This window comes from Elephas maximus, chromosome X (genome assembly GCF_024166365.1).
Source record: "Elephas maximus indicus isolate mEleMax1 chromosome X, mEleMax1 primary haplotype, whole genome shotgun sequence".
Taxonomy (NCBI): Eukaryota; Metazoa; Chordata; class Mammalia; order Proboscidea; family Elephantidae; genus Elephas; species Elephas maximus.
In genome coordinates, this window is record NC_064846.1 from 39,274,135 (window position 1) to 39,291,399 (window position 17,265).

A 17,265-nucleotide genomic window follows, 5' to 3' on the forward strand; every position below is an offset into this window, starting at 1 on the left:
AGTACAACCAGAATGCTCCTTAGAGGCAAGGATGGCGAGACTGCAGCTTACCTACTTTGGACATGTTGTCAGGAGGGATCGGTCCCTGGAGAAGGACATCATGCTTGGCAGAGTACAGGGTCAGCGAAAGAGGAAGTGGATTGATGAGGTGGATTGACACAGTGGCTGCAACAATGGGCTCAGGCATAACAATGATTATGAGGGTGGCTCAGGGCCAGGCAGCATTTTGTTCTGTTATGCATAGGGTCGATATTAGTAAGAACCAACTCAACAGCACCAAACAACAAAATGATGATAGCAATAGCTAGTTCATAAGGTCATTGTGAACGTTAGAGAAGATATATCTAAAATGCTCAGAATTGTGTATGGCACATGGTAAATAGTCTATGAATTGTAGTTCTAAGAACAATTTTTATTACTAGTGGTAATCAAAATGTTTATTTTTTTTTTATTGCTGTTGACACTAAATATTTTCTTGAGGAGGAAAGGAAAGTTTGAATAAATGGCTTAGATTGTACAAAATTCTTCTCAGACTATAGATTGAAGCATTCACAGGAACAATTTAGACCCTGGTGATGTAGTGGTTAAGTACTATGGCTGCTAACCAAAAGATGGCAGTTTGAATCCACCAGGTGCTTCTTGGAAACCCTATGGGGCAGTTCTACTCTGCCCTATAGGGTCCCTATGAGTAGGAATCGACTCAACAGCAGTGAGTTTGTTTGTTTGTTTTTACGGGACATTTGGAGTCCCTGGGTGGCACAAACAGGCACTCAACTACTAACCAAAAGGTTAGAGGTTCAAACCCACCAAGAGGTGCCTCAGAAGAAAGCCCTGACGATCTGCTTCCAAAGGTCGCAGCTTTGAAAACCCTATGGAACACAATTCTACTCTGCAACATATGCGGTTGCCATGAGTCAGAATTAACTCAACAGCAACTGGTTTGGTTTGTTTGTTTACTTGTTTTTTGAAGGAACATTTAATAACATTAAATAAAATACCCGTTGCTGTCGAGTCGATTCCAACTCATAGTGAACCTATAGGACAGAGTTAGCTGCCCCATAGGGTTTCTAAGCAGTGGCTCGTAGCTTCAAACTGCTGACCTTTTGTTTAGCAGCCAAACTCAACTACTACGCCACTGGGGCCCCTAAATAAAATAGTACACTTGAAAATTATATGGTGTCTTCAGGTCTGAAAGTATTAATTAAATATTCCAAGGAAGTGCCTAACTTTTACACAAGATAAATTTGTTTCTAACCACAAGGAAGAACCTCACCCCACATGCTTTAGAGAAGATTACTCTCCTTAATTCATTAAACCTTTTGGGCAGGGAGCTATTTTTCGTGTATAGTAGATACGCCACTGAATTTTGATAGACAGAACATGAGTCCCTCTAGAAATTCAACTACAAGGGCTGGCATTTCAATTTTCAACATGTTGAGACTCTCTTGTGTTTCTTTCACTACGGCCCTTTCTATTTTGTGAGTTGACACATTGTCTATAGTTTTGATTGTATTTAGATGCCCCTTCATTCAAAAGGTGTTGTGGAGTGCCCATGAGTAGCTATGCTCTGGGCCCCTACCCTCATGGGAGACATCAGAGGGCCTCTGGATAAATCTATACATTTTGCAGGTTGGTAAATGGAAGCACGGGGAGGGGAAATGACTTGTCTGAGGTCAGAGTGCTATTTGTTGACAAAGGTGGGGCTAGAACCTAGGTTTCGTGATGTCCTATCCAGTCAGCACAGCTTCTGATAAGGCTAGATTTGAGAAATGATTTATTAGTTCCCATTACATTCACTACCTTGGTTTTCAGCCACTTGCTTCAAGTAGGAAATGCCGCATGGTACAGATGGAAGGAATAACTACTCATATGTCTTTGGAGGGGCACCAATGACTCAGGTCAGACTGGGCAAGCTACTGGGCTCAAGGTGATCAGTATCAACAAGTGTAAAACTGTAGGCAAAGCTTAAAGAAAATGGTTGAATTAGATGGCATTTCTATAGGTTATTTTCCAAGTCAGAATTTAAACAAAAAGCTTGGGCAGAGGATGTTCTGGAGATGAACATACAAGTTACATGCAGGTGTATTATGAGAGTATGATATAAACACAATGTCCTCATAATATCACCAAGCCAAATTTTTGGTGATATAGGCTTTATTCATTCTTTTATTCCTCCTTTCAGCAGATACTCATGGAGCACCTACCATGAACTAGACATTGGGTTGGTACTGAGGATATAAAGACAGATGAGACAAAACCAAAACCAGTTGTCGTCGAGTTGATTCCTACTCATGGCGACCCCATGTGTGACAAAGTAGAACTGTGCTCCTAAAGGTTTCCAAGGCTGTGACCTTTCAGAAGCAGATCAGCAGGCATTTCTTCTGAGACACCTCTGGGTAAGTTCAAACTGCCAATCATTTTGTTAATAGTCGAGTGTGTTACCATTTGTACCACCTAATCAAGAAACCAGAAATGCAGATTTTAGAGCAGGATCTGATGGATGGTATACGTTTGGGTTGGTGTTTTATGAAGTACTGAGGAAAGATTCCTGGTGAGCACACTGTGCACATGAAGATCTGAAATGATCACTATTCTTTATCCTTCTCGGAAACTCATGTCTTCTTCAGCTAAGCCTTGCCAATAAGGTAAGCCTGTCTGTGCCTTTAAATGTTAGATAATCATGGAATCATTAGAGTCATTAGAGTAGGTCTGTAATTACCAAAAAAAATGTATCTTCTATTGAATAAATTTATGACTTGGCTAGGGACAGAGGGTTATTAGATTTCCCACGAGTTTGGTGAGGATTCCTGTGTTTCTGCCGTATTTCCGTATGCCACCACTTGCCTGCTTGGGCCTCTGTACACTGCCATGTTCCTATGATGCTGAGCTACTCTTTTGTTAGGAAATCTTGCCTGTTGTTGGTTATTTTCTGTGCTGTAGTCCTTAACCTCTGCTTGTTTTTTGTTTCTAGGCTTCCGGAATGTTTCACCATCTTATAAGGATTCATTTCTACAAGTGGAAACCGTGGTGGTGTAGTGGTTAAGAGCTACGGCTGCTAACCAAAAGGTCAGCAGTTTGAATCTACCAAGTGCTCCTTGGAAACCCTATGGGGTGGCTCTACTCTGTCCTGCAGGGTCGCTATGAGTTGGAATCCACTCAATGGCAACAGGTTTTTTTGTATGTTTGTTTGTTTTCTAAAATTACTGCTGAATTCTTCCCCAGTGGTCTGCCATACCCCAGGAAGTCTCAGGATCTAAGCTTCTGAGCTTTCTTTCTTTGGACTGGTCCATCTCATTGCCTAGTACTCTCCCTCCCGCAAATCACTATGGTACCCCCAATTGTGTTTCTGCTAGCAGCTACCTAAACTACCAAATGGCTCAAAATGTTTGGTGCTGTATTTTTGTCAATTGGCTTCAGTGGCTGGATTTTTTATTATGTCCCTCTCCCCAACCTCAAATAAAAATAACTTTTTAATTACTGATGGAAAAACAATCATCGACTAGTATGTTGTTGTTGTGTCCCATCAAGTTAAATCTGACTCATAGTGACCCTACATGATGACATTGTAGAACTGCGCTATAGGGTTTTCAAGGCTGTAAAACAAACTGCCACACCTTTTTCCAGCGGAGTGGCTGGTGGGTTCGAACCACCTACCGTTCAGCTAGCAGCCAAGGTCTTAACCACTGCCCCAGCAGGGCTCCTTATCAACTAGTATAGAAAGGTACAAAAGAGAGGCCAAAGATTACTTATAACTCTAAAACTCATAGATAGCCACTGTTAGGATTTTGTATTACTGTGTATTTATGTACATATACATAATCTTATTAGTTCTACCATCAAAAACTATATCAAATTAGATCAGTCCTCACAGCCTTCACCATTTCTACCTTTGTCCAAACCATCATCATCTCTTTCCTAGAGCATATTGATAACCTCCTAGCTGGTCTACAGCCTATCCTTCACCCAGTATGCACAATTATTCTTGTAAAATATTCATCAGATCATGTCATTTCGCTACTCGAAACTATTCGACTTCACATCACACTTCAAACAAATCCACTATCCTTTACATGGCCTACGAGGACCACTTGGCTGCTACTTCCCTCTATTCTCTTATCTCTTACCACTCTTCCCCTCATTTACTCCATTTTAGCTACACTGACCTCTTGTCTGTTCTTCGGACATCCCAACCATGATTCTGCCTCAGGGACTTCAACTGGTCTTCCCCGTTTGGACTGTTCTTCCCCTAGATATTCACATGGTTTTCTCTTTCACCTCATTGAGGTATCTGCATAAATGTCACCTACTACTCTATCTAAAACAGCACATTCTCTTGTTTCTATCTCCTTACCTATTTTATTTTTCTTTCTAACGTTTATGTATATATTTGTTTATTGTCTGCCTCTCCCACTAGACCACAAGCTTCATAACAGGAACTTTTTAAAATTTTCTATTGTTTAAACAATAAACAGTGCCTGGCACATAGTAGGTGCTCAGGAAACATCTGTCGAATAAAATTGTTGAAAGCATATATACATATCATACTGTACATGCCATTTGGTAAATGATTGAACAATATATTAAAGACATAATCATAAATACTGATATACATGATCAATTTTATATTTTCATCTTTTAAATATTCTTAGTGCTGGTCAATCATTATCTTTTTTGAGGGAGGGTTGGTGAATTTTACTGAGAAACAGTAAAAAGAGTTTTGAAGCAATGCCTTGCCATCAACATGTTAGACAATAAGAAGGGACTATAATATGTTCAGATGGCAGTTTCCAAAAAGGAGTCCCAAGCAGTGGGTTTTGAGCAATTTAATAAGCATGTGGTGTTTCTTAAATAAGCATGTAGCATTGTGAAGTGACTCCTTTCAAGGGGAAGGCATTCATTAGGAGGAAAATGGCATAATGTTTTGGATTAAAATTGTGTCATTACTTTATAATCTTACTTCTCATGAACAAGAGATGACACGCAAAGTAAGAGAACATTTGGCGGCTATGCCAAAGGTATATTGTCAGAACATGGGACAGGTGTCAACGGTGCAAGCTTGAGTAACATGTTGGTGTTATTTCACTTAATAATTAGATTCTCAATATTTTTTATATCCTAATAATTATTTTGAAATATTTTTATGACATATGCCCTCCTAACTCGAGAAGGTAGGCTACACAGACTGCATTATTTTTTCTGCTTCTGTCTGTTAGAATTTTGAGGCCCAAGAGGTTCTGAGTCAACCCTCATCCTTTATTCTCTGATTGAGTCTATGTGGGAACTCTGAAGAACGGGCCTGTGACATAACCAAAGAAGTCTTAATGAGGAACTCGTCCTGCTCAATGAAATCCAATCTAAAAGGTAGTGTGCTCGAGAGTTAAGAAACGTTTTGCCTTAACAAAAGCTTGCACATCTGTTTAGAAGCTGTGTTGTCTTTGATGTGTTCTGTAATTTAATAGCCTTACCAACAGGCTTTTCTTCAGACTCAAATATACAATATGTTTCAATAAAATGTACACATACTTTCAAAACCAATATTTATTTTTAAGGAAACTCACGATATTAACATGCTGCAGCATGTAGCTTAAGGAAACAAATGTTTACCATCAACTCCTCCAACTCTTCGAGGGTGACCTATATTTGCACATGTTTTTCTTCTTGACCCTGGTTGCCTTCCACTGCAATAGAGATACAGATAATCTCTACCTCCAGTTTATGTCACCTGGAGATCCTTACATGCATTATTTTAGTTTCAAATTCGAGTCTGTATACTATTAACATCTTAGTAACATTTTCCAGTACATTTTTTCTTTTTATTGTTTTTAGTTTATTATAAAAGCACTCCTTATTCATTATAGAAATATTGAAGAAAAAACCCCAAAAAACAACAAGCAGAATATTAAGCCTGAAATGTATCTGAATGTAAATGTCTTCCGTGGAAGAGGATTTGGAATTTATGGGGTCATTTTATATTCCAGAAAAATGGCCTCGATGTGACCTAGACCTCTAAGATTTTTTTTTTTCACTACTAAGCACAGTCAGGAGCTCTGGTGGTGCAGTGGTTAAGTTATATGGCTGCTAACTAAAAGGTCAGCAGTTCGAATCCACCAGCTCCTCCTTGGAAACGCTATGGGGCTGTTCTACCCTGTCCCATAGGGTTGCTACGGGTCGGAATTGATTCGACGGCAACAGAAGCATAGTAAATTTTTTTTTCTATTTTTAAGACTACTATGTGCTCATTGGAGCACACTTTTACTCTGACACACATGGGGTTGTCCTGAGTTAGAATTGACTTGACAGCAACAGGTTTTGGTGTGTTCATTTTGTAGGGTAAAGTAAATGCAGAAATGTTTAGGATAGAGGGCAAGTATTGCTTCTCATCCTACTTCCCAGAGAGGACCACTGTTAACATTTTGACCTGTGTCCTGATATCAGTTTCTCAATATGGTTGAAAATGCAACATATATTGACTTCGATATGTTTTCATTCAACATTATATCATAAACATTTTTTTTATATTATTGAATATTCTTCTTAAATATAATTTTTAAAGGATGCATAGTATTTTGTCTTATACCCCCCCCCAAAAAAAAACACCGGAACTCATTAAAAATAAACCTTGCCTTGAGTTGATTCGGACTCATAGCGACCCTATAGGACAGAGTAGAACTGCCCCATAGGGTTTCCAAGGAGCGGCTGGTGGATTCTAACTTCTGACCTTTTGGTTAGCAGCCAAGCTCTTAACCATTGCTCCACCAGGGCTCCTTTTATAGAAATGTAATAATTAACACTTTTTCAATGAGCTTTTAGGTTTAGCAAACTTATCATTATTGTAATTGACTTTGCAATGAACATCTCTGCACACAAAAAAAGACAATTTGAAAAAACACAGAAGAGTACAAAGAACAAAAAGTAAAATCACCTGTAATAAAAAAAAAACAATAGTATAATTCTAGTACGTTTTCTTCTAGCATCATGTATATATGATACTTCCTCATTTTTTATTCAATTTGGAAACATTATGCACACACATGCTGCATTGTATGTTCATGTGTGTGTGTATGTATGTGTATTGTGCACACACAGTGTGTATATGTATGTGTATTGTACACATACAGGGTATTGTACCTATTCTTTTGTTTTTTATTATAAATGAACATTTTCCCATGTTATTAAATATCTTTGGAAACCTGTTTAGTGGCTGTGTAATATTGCATCCAGTGGCATAGCGGCTAAGTGCTATGGCTGATAACCAAATGGTCGGCAGTTCAAGTCCACCAGGCACTCCTCGGAAACCCTATGGGGCGTTGCATAGGGTCGCCATAAGTCGGAAACGACTCGATAGCACTATCTTACTATCTCAAGGATGCACTACAATTTTATCAGCATTACACGATTATGGGGCATTAGGTTTCAAAATCATTGCTCAAACACCAGGTAACCCTGAAGTTTTGAAGTTCTGCTTTTTTATTCATTCTGCACATACACATTACTTCCATAAGAAATAGCCCTATCATTTTTTTTTCTTTCTATACATACTTTTTTATTGTGGCAAATATATATGCAACAAAACATGTCATATTTCAGCAGTTTTCACAGGTGCAGTTCAGTGGCATTGTCCTCACCATGTTGTTCAATCATCACCCTTGTTGTTAGGTGCTGTCGAGTCGGTTCCAACTCATAGTGATCCCGGGTACCACAGAATGAAACGCTGCTCGGTACTGCACAATCCTGACAATTGTTGCTATGTTGGAGCCAATTGTTGCAGCCACTGTGTCAGTCCTTCTCCTTGAGGGTTTTCCTCTTTTTCATGACCCTCTACCAAGCGTGATGTCCTTCTTCAAGGACTGGTCCCTCCTGATAACATGTCCAAAGTACGTGAGATGAAGTCTCTCCATCCTCGCTTCTAAGGAGCTTTCTGATTGTACTTCTTCCAAGACAGAGTTCTTCATTCTTTTGGCAGTCCATGGTATATTCAATATTCTTCCCTAACATCACAATTCAAAGGCGTCAACTCTTATTCAGTCTTCCTTATTCATTGTCCAGCTTTCACATGCATATGAGGTGATTGAAAATACCATGACTTGGGTCAGGCGCACCTTAGTCTTCAGGGTGACATCTTTGCTTTTTAACACTTTAAAGAAGTCTTTTGCAGCAGATTTGCCCAATGCAATGCGTCTTTTGATTTCTTGATTGCTGCTTCCATGGGCATTGATTGTGGATCCAGGTAAAATGAAATCCTTGACAACTTCAATCTTTCCTCTGTTTATCATGATGTTGCTCATTGGTCCAGTTGCGAGGATTTTTGTTTTCTTTATGTTGAGGTGCAATCCATACTGAAGGCTGTGGTCTTTGATCTTCATCAGTAAGTGCTTCAAGTCCTCTTTGTTTTCAGCAAGCAAGGTTGTGTTCTCTGCATATTGCAGGTTGTTAATGAGTCTTCCTCCAATCTTGATGCTGTGTTCTTCTTTATATAGTCCAGCCTCTTGGATTATTTGCTCAGCATATTACAGATTGAATAAGTATGATGAAAGGATACAATCTTGATGCACACCTTTCCTGATTTTAAACTACACAGTACCCCTTGTTCGGTTTGAATGACTACCTCTTGATCCATGTACAGGTTCCTCAGGAGCACAATTAACTGTCCTGGAATTCCCATTCTTCGCAGTGTTATCCATAGTTTGTTATGATCGACACAGTCAAAAGCCTTTGCATAGTCAATAAAACACAGGTAAACATCCTTCTGGTATTCTCTGCTTTCAGCCAGGATCCACCTGACATCAGCGGTGATATCCCTGATTCCACGTCCTCTTCTGAAATCGGCCTGAACTTCTGGCAGTAGCCTGTGGATATACTGCTGCAGCCGGTTTTGAATGATCTTCAGCAAAATTTTGCTTGCGTGTGATATTAATGATATCGTTCCATCGCCTTTACCTGTTCCCAAATATATGTCTCAACAATCAAGCCGTACATACATTTTGCTAAAATGCACTGGGTATGCAAAGATCACTTTTCAAGTTCTCCTGAAATGTTAGAGGTGGTGTGGTAATACAGCTAGAGTGGAAATTCCTCATCGCCTTTTCTCTAGGCTTTGATGAAGCAGAAGAGGCAATCTCAGGGTTTTTAGAGGGTAGTAATCAAAGGCACACATGGCCTAAGGGACTTTGAGCTTTCCAAAGGGCAGAAGCTTTCTCAGATGCAGCACTTGAGCTTTAATCAAACAGCAGCTAGTGTATGCGCTGTTTCTTATTCTCCAGGGCTGAGTGGGTTTCTGGTGTTGAAATTACTTTGGCACTGTGAACAGCTGGGGAATTGGTATGCAGAGCTTTGTCTCTTGTCTTAAGTAAAGGAACAAGAAGGATCACAAAGAAAGTCTTTGATGGGTTAGTTTTGTTCTGGGTCACTTCGAGTCCCAAAGGTATTCCAACTGCTTGAAGCTGTGAATGACAGGCTCTTCCCTTTTTGCACACCCTTACCTTTTTTGGACAGAGGATGGTGAAATAAGAGTTCCCTGGTTTGGTGCCCTTCTGTGTTTTGAAATTGTGTTTTTAACAAATAATCTGTGAGAGATAATGAGAAACCCTCAGTAATGTAAAGGTGTATAGAAAGACAAGGTTTTATTTTTGTTCTCTATCTCCCATCAAAGGCAAAATGAAGGCAGCGGAGACCAGGATAATTCTAAGCTGCCATTAAAAAAAATGCTCCTAATTTGTAGTATATGCTTTGTCTCTGTTTAGACTTACATTTGATATGTGATATATGTAGACAAACTAATTAACAGAAGCACTGTTAGATTACAGCAGATAACTGACCAACACGGAAGTAAAGTTAAATGTTATGAAGTTTCTAAATCAAGGATGCAGTCAGGGTGAGCACAAGATTCAGTTCAATTTAGCAGACATGTATCGAGCACCTTAATAGACATTCACGTTTGGAGATGATGACATTGTGCTACCTGACCTGGCTTCAGTGGTCATTTTGGTTTGGAGTTCTCAGTTACTCTAATTCATGTTTTCCGTCAAGCATCCAGAATGTGTCCAAAGCAAAATGGTGATGTAGATGGTTTGTTTTTGTGTCTCTTTTCCTATTGAGTTCCTATACCACATTTCTGCTGCCCACCACACCTTTGGCTTGATATCTGGGCCTTTCCTCCCCTGGAATCCCCGAGGTCCAAGATCCCTGGTTTGAGGGTTCCCTAGTAGGATCTTCCCTCTTAGCTGCATAGGGATTTGTTCCTACCATACTTCCTAACACCCTAGAAACATACGGCATTGATTCACATTTTCTCAAGACCAGACTCTGCCTTCTTAAAGTGACAGTTAGGTAATTTGAGAAACAAATAGGGGAATACTGAAGAGAAAGAGTGGGAAGCCATCTCTCCTTTCTCTGGTGGCAATATGTGTCCATTTAACCAGTGAATTTCTGGAGAATATACTTACACTTTCTTTTCTTTTTCCTCTTTATTTAATTCCCTTTTTTCCCTTCCTGAATCAAAGGGATGACTTGTGTTGAGAATTTAGTGCAAGTAATAGGTCCTTTGGTGGTGTAAATGGTTTGTGATCAGCTGCTAACTAAAAGGCTGGTGATTCAAACCCGTCCAGTGGTGCTGCAGAAGAAAGGCTTGGCGATCTGCATCCTTTAAGATTACAGCCAAGAAAACCCTGTGGAGCAGTCCTACTCTGTAGCCCGTGAGGTCTCCATGGCTTGGAATCGACTCAACATCAAACGAGTTTGATTTTTTGTTTTGTTTTCTAGGAGGGGAAATGGTCAGCATCATGACAGATCTACAAAAGAGAGATTTTTGGAGCAGTAGGGTCTTGGGAGTGATACTCTCCCCATCCCACATGAATGTACAAGTTCTGCTTACATTTTGAGTCTGCTTTCCAGATTCAGTGTCCTAGGATTAGCTTAGTGAAGTGAGACGTTTTGGGCAGGAGTGGCATCAGCACCAAATAGTACACTTGGCTAATTCTAATAAATGTCAGCGTGTCCAATACAAACAAGTAAAAGAACACAACACAAAAGTGTTAAATTTGAGATCAGAAGACACACTGTGTCATTACTCTCCAATTCACATTTCACATCATGAAGCATTTCTAGAGTATCTACCTGTTTGAGGCGTTGTCTTCAGTGTTCTCTTTAGTCCAACAAGCATGTATTTTACCCCCGAGATACTAGTTCTTGAGAGTTCTCTAGAGTTAGCTAAACTCTCCTTTTGGACTTAATGGACATGACATCTCAACTTCATACAGACATGGCTGGTTCAGGCAAAGTAGACCAAAGGTCATGCATGGGTCAGGTCTTTACACTGACAAGTGACTGAATGTGACAAAAATAGTTCATTCACACCAGGACTTGTAACAAGTACCCCACAATTCTGATGCCACCAATAATAGAATCATCATAAGGAACCGTGGCTGTGAGAAATTAATTTTAGAATCTAGAGATTCTTTTAGTGTACATACTATTTCTCAAGGTGGTTGATGGGCCCTACTAAAATTAATCAGGGGCCTGGGGAAGATAGCTTGATGTAGAGAAGAGATGCCTAGTTGGACTGAATTGTAATGGCACTGAGATTTTTTTTTCCTTTAATATTTGGTAAAGCAATAGTTCAAAGTGGAAAAGTCCACCAAAAATATACATACATCACCTAATATGAATAAGAAAAACATTGTGTGTGTGTCAGGTATTTTTCAAGCGATCGTTTTCAGCTATTAAGACTTTTTGTAAAAAACACCTTCCTCAGAACCCCAACCTGTAAAATAAATAAAGTTGCAACATCTCTAATAGAGATGGGATACCTAAGCAACAATGACTTCTGAGATACCATCTTAGAGCCCTAAGTCCCTGAAAGACTTATTTTTAAAACCATTACTTATTTAAAGGAAGTTGTTCTTCATAAGATTGGCTCCTTGGGGGAAAAATTGAAGAATTCTTACACTGGAACAGGATGTATAGAGTGCTGAGCTGTTGGCAAGTTGTTGCTGAGACTTATAGGATGTTATGTAAAAACCAGTATATACATACAATGGAATACTACTCAGCCAGGAGGGGAAATGAAGTCTTGATATGTGCCACAATATGGATGGAGCTGGAAGACATTATGCTGGGTGAAATAAGTCAATCACAAAAGGACAAATATTGTATGACCTCACTTATATAAAAAGACAAGAAAAGGCAAATGTATAGAGAACAAAGTTTATTAGTGGTTACCAGAGGATGGGAGTAGCAAGGGGTGGGAAAAGGGGGGTTAGCGGTAATGGAAATATCATATTGATTAAGGGTGTGGTTGCACAACTGATTATTGTAATTGCTGTTGATAAGTCGTACACCTGTAAAAAGTTGAACTGGCAAAAGTGTGTGATAGATACATTTACAACAGTGACAAAAAAAAAAGAAAAAGGAGTAGCTGCTGAGGCTCCTTATGTACAACCAAAAACCTCATGGGATTTGGTTTCTTGGTTTGGAGGTTTAAGGTCATGGTTTCATGGGACATCCCAGTTAATTAGCCTAATAACATGTTTAGTGCTTCTGTTCTACCTCCTAGTTCATTGCGTAGAGCCCGGGGTCTTAAAAGCTTGCAAGCGACCATCCAAGGCACAACAATTGGTCTCTATTTGCCTGGAGAAGGAGAACCAGGAATAGGAGGAGGATATGGAATGTGTGGCTGATTGCCTCCATGAACAACTGCCTCCTTTGCATGAGAACAGAAGAACTGGATGACACCTGGCTACCATTACTGAACATTTTGATCAAAGATTCCATAATAGAATCCTGATCAAAAGGGGGAAAATTTAGAACAGAATTTCAAATTCTCATGGACTCCAGACTTCTGGAACCATGGGGGCTGGATGAACACCTGAAACTATTGCCCAGAGGTAATCTTTAAACCTTAACCAAAAATATCCCCTGAAGTCTTCTTAAAACCAAACAATGGCTTAGCCTAATTAATAAAAAAGTGTCTGCCTTGCACATTATGCTCTTTTAAGAATGATATCTATAGGGGATCAAATTGACAAGAGCAACTCAAAAAATTAGGAACCTTGGGGTGCTGTGAATTTATGTTAATGAGATAGGAACAACTCAGAAAAGGAGGATGAGAATGACTCTACAACTGGAAGAATGTAATCAATGCAATTAAATCATACAGGCAGAAAATATTGAATTGGTGTATGTTTTGTGGTGTGTATTCTTAACAACAACAAATAAGTAAAATTATTAAAAAAAAAAAAAAAGGCAAGCCAGTTGTAACAAGAAAGAGAAAGGAGAGATGCTAAAGATACTTGAAGATACTTGAAACACAAGTCTTGCAGACTCACCCAAGTCTCAATGTTTTGAGGAATAAGAACCAAAGAGTTGTGGATTCTTTCAACAAGTTCCCTTCCCAACCATCCATATTTGCGGTAGATTTTTTTTGGTTCCTTTCAAAGAAGGCCTGTTAAGGGATCGATATCAAACATACCAGTTTTTAGATACAACCTCCCAGAGCAGGCAGATAGGTGGGATCTCAGAGGTCATTGACAGTACCAGTGGACTAGGCCAGATCAAAGCCTTTTTATACATAAGAATTAAAGTATTATTGTGTGAGTGCTGTAGTTGCCATTTAAGCAGTACCTCCTCCTTTCTCCCTGCCCCCTAAATTTTAAATAGGAACTTGGACTCTTCAGCCTCTCCTACTAGGGGTTACAGTTAGTCCTCTTTGCAAGGATTGTGGTTTGATTTATTCCTACATAATTATATTAATTCACTTGCCATTTCAGTTTTCCTGATTAGGTTTGAAAAGGGAGTAGGTCAAAGAACTAAAATGTAAGTCATACTGACATCAAACCACCTCCAGCACAAGGGCAGAGCTAGCCTTCTGGAGGGAAAAACTGGCTCGTACAAAGAATTTCGGAACAGACTGTATAAGTTATTTAATCCTCTGGCCCATCTAGGATTCTACTCCCAGTCCTGATCCAAAACCAAACCAAACCCCTTTGCCATTGAGTTGATTCCAACTCGTAGTCAAACTAGAGGACACAGTAGAATTGCCCAGTAGGGTTTCCAAGGAGAGACTGGTGAATTTGAACTGCTGACCTTTTGGTTGCAGCCATAGCTCTTAACCACTCCACCACCGGAGCTCCAAAACCTCATAGATGGCACAAATTTACCTTACATTGAGTATACTTGCTGAGCTGCTGTGCTATTTCTCAGAAACACAGTTCTTGAAATTTTCTTGAAAGATTTAAGCTGCAGTGCTCATTTATTCTATCAGTCTAGCTGCAAAATTGTCAGTTTGAAAAAGCCGAATTCAATTTCTCCTTAGAATTTTTTGTGTATAAAATCATTTATTTACTAACGTAAATGTAAAGAGTTTTGGGAGATGCTCCTAGTTAGTATCTGAAAATTTTTGGCATTGGTGCACTGTTTTAAAGAGGAGCACATTTCAGTCGATGACCATAGCAGTCTTGGGTACCATTTGGGTCTTTTATTCTTCTGTTATTGCCAAGCCTGGAATTAACATTATGAAGGTGATTTACCTGGGCATGTAGACCCTTTATGGCAAGGTGAAAATGATTATGTCCTCACATATTTAATTGGAAAAACAAAATATGCCTTTTCTTTCAAATCAATAAAATCCTGTAAACACACACACACACATACTTTCCTCCCAATAGGCTTGTTGATCTTCATAGTTGTTTTTCATAAGCTTTAGTATGTTCACTCACTGTTGGTGTGAATCCAGTTTCTTATTAAATTGAGATGTTATATTTGCTTCTTCTCCTCCCTCGAATACTTAAATGCGGTTCTAGTAAGAGCCATAGCAATTCAATGATCTTGAAAAGAATTAGTGATTGTTCTGACTGGCTGCTGTAGCCAACTTGTAACAAATGTCAACTTCAACCACTGTGAAATGAAATAAACAGCCAAAGTCACAGTAAAGCTTTCTTACCCAGCATGGGTGGAAGGGAAACTTACAAAGCTACTGAAACACTTAAAGTGATCTATTGTATTTCAAAGTGCCATGTGGAGGAGAGAGGCTGTGTGGTGTAGTGGAAAGTGCACCATACTGAGCGTGTGGAGACACATTCTAGCTGCCACAAGCCCTGTTCCTAAGGGTTTGGGGCATGGTTTCCTTATCTTTAAGTGTTTACTTAGTAGTTCTCCATGGGTACTTAAAACTCTAAAGTTCCAAGACAGGAAATGGAAGTTCTTCCAAGTATATGAACCTGAAAGTTCTTAGATGAAGGTGAATTTGATATGTCTGTTCATTCAAATGGTGTTCTCTTCTTCTCTCTATTCATAGCTAATAATACCAACCAACATTGATGAGTCTTTAGGAGATAAAAATAGGCAACATTATTTGGAATTGAGTATATTGTATTTCTTCTAGTCCAACCTCCTCCTTCTGTGAACTTCGGAGACTGTACTTGGCTATCTCAGAGAGTGATTTATCATTGGTATCACTGGGAAACATTACGTTGCTAAAGGAGATGGGGAAAAAATGGGAGAAGCAGATGACAGCCAGGTAGAGGGAAAGGTACAGAGAGGGTACCCCCCAGAGTTAGAAAAGAAGAGAAACACCTTAATGGTGTTAAACAGAACCTCACAGTGTAGTTCCCTGCTGATGCTCATGGCTGTGCTGAAATTTTCTCATATTTCCAACTTGTACTCCTCTCGAACTTTCTCCGTCTAATTCTAAAGCTTTCACTTCATCACAAACCCGGTGCTGTCTCTGACCTTTTGGACTTGGTGTTTGAACCTGTATTTCCAGTGTTTGACTCTCTAGTCTCCTAATGTATTTTGGGTTGACTCAACCTCTGGCATTTCCTATTACAGATGCCTTGAGTAGGCACCATGTCTCTGGATCTCAGCCCCAAATAACACTAGACACTAGGCTAAAATGCAACCTGGGTATTGTCATTGCCTTAATTTAGGTCCTTTTTATGCCTTTCCTAGAGAATGACAATAACCTCCTACCCATGCCGTCCTGGTGCTCTTCAATTAAAATGCAGCCAAGGTTCTTGCAAAGGCCCTGTCAAGGGCATAGGACTTACCCAAGGCCTCACAACCGTGGATGATGGAACCAAGGGTCGAATCTGTTTTATTTTATTTTATTTGTTTTTCACATTAGTTTTATGTGTGTTGTCATGGCTTTTATTAAAACTTTGTTTTTCTAGAGACTCCCAAACTGTTGTTTTTCTTCTTTTTGTCAGCACATTTTCTAAATGAAAATCAGCAATACCATAAAATCCTATCTGGCCATCTTACTGAGACTTGCCTATGTGTCTGGCCATAGAGCCTCCAAATCCCATTAATATGGCTCCATGGACTCCAGCACATGTAAAATGTAGCCAGATCCCTAGAGTAAGCAGGGCACCCTCTTGCCACTTACAACTGCTTCTAGAGTATCTTATCTCCAGCGCCATCACTACTTCACTGTGCTAGAGAACAAGGAATGAGAGCTACCTGCTGGGATCTATACTACATGCTTTTTATGTATTAACTCATTTAACCCCTCACATCAGCTCTCTGAGGTAAATACTATTATCGATCTCATTTTACAAATAGGGAAACTAGGGCATGGATAGGTCAAGTGGCTTAGCCAAGGTTAAAGGAAAACTGGTAAGGGACTGTGGCAGAAACACTAACTCATCAGATCCATGTGCTCCTCCACCTTTTCCAGGCCTTTTGCAGTTAGGCAGAACCATTAATTGTGATCAATGGGCTGGGAATAGAAGTGATATCCGTTATGTCTGTACTGAAGCAGTTCAGAGCCAGTGTATAACCCTCTATCTCTGTCTTCCTCTGCCTTGGTGACCTGGAAGGATATAGCTTCAAAATAGTGGGGCCTCTGCTAGTCCGGATCTCTGAGTGTGTAGAGTAGAGCCCCCAGTGACCCATGTTGGGTTTGTAGCTTCAGTGACAAATAAACCTACTTTTTGTTAAGCACTAAGATTTGGTGGTTAATTTGTTACCGCAGCATAAAGTACACTATCCTGCCTAATACAGTGGCAGAGCCACGATTTGAACCCAGGGCTGTCTGCTTCCAGAACCTGCACATTGTCACCTTCTCAGGATAAAGGCTAAGCCTCCATGCTCGTCTTGTTGTGGGGTATGTGTTGGCTGGAGCTTGGGGCTTTAGGACTGTGCCAAACTCATCCCCTCCTGCGGGGTAACTTCTGATCTAAGACAAGTATTATGGCTGGAGATTTTCCAATGGATTATCCAACTCCCTTATTACGGGAGGTTTTAAGGGAGAGGATCTGATTACTTTTCAGC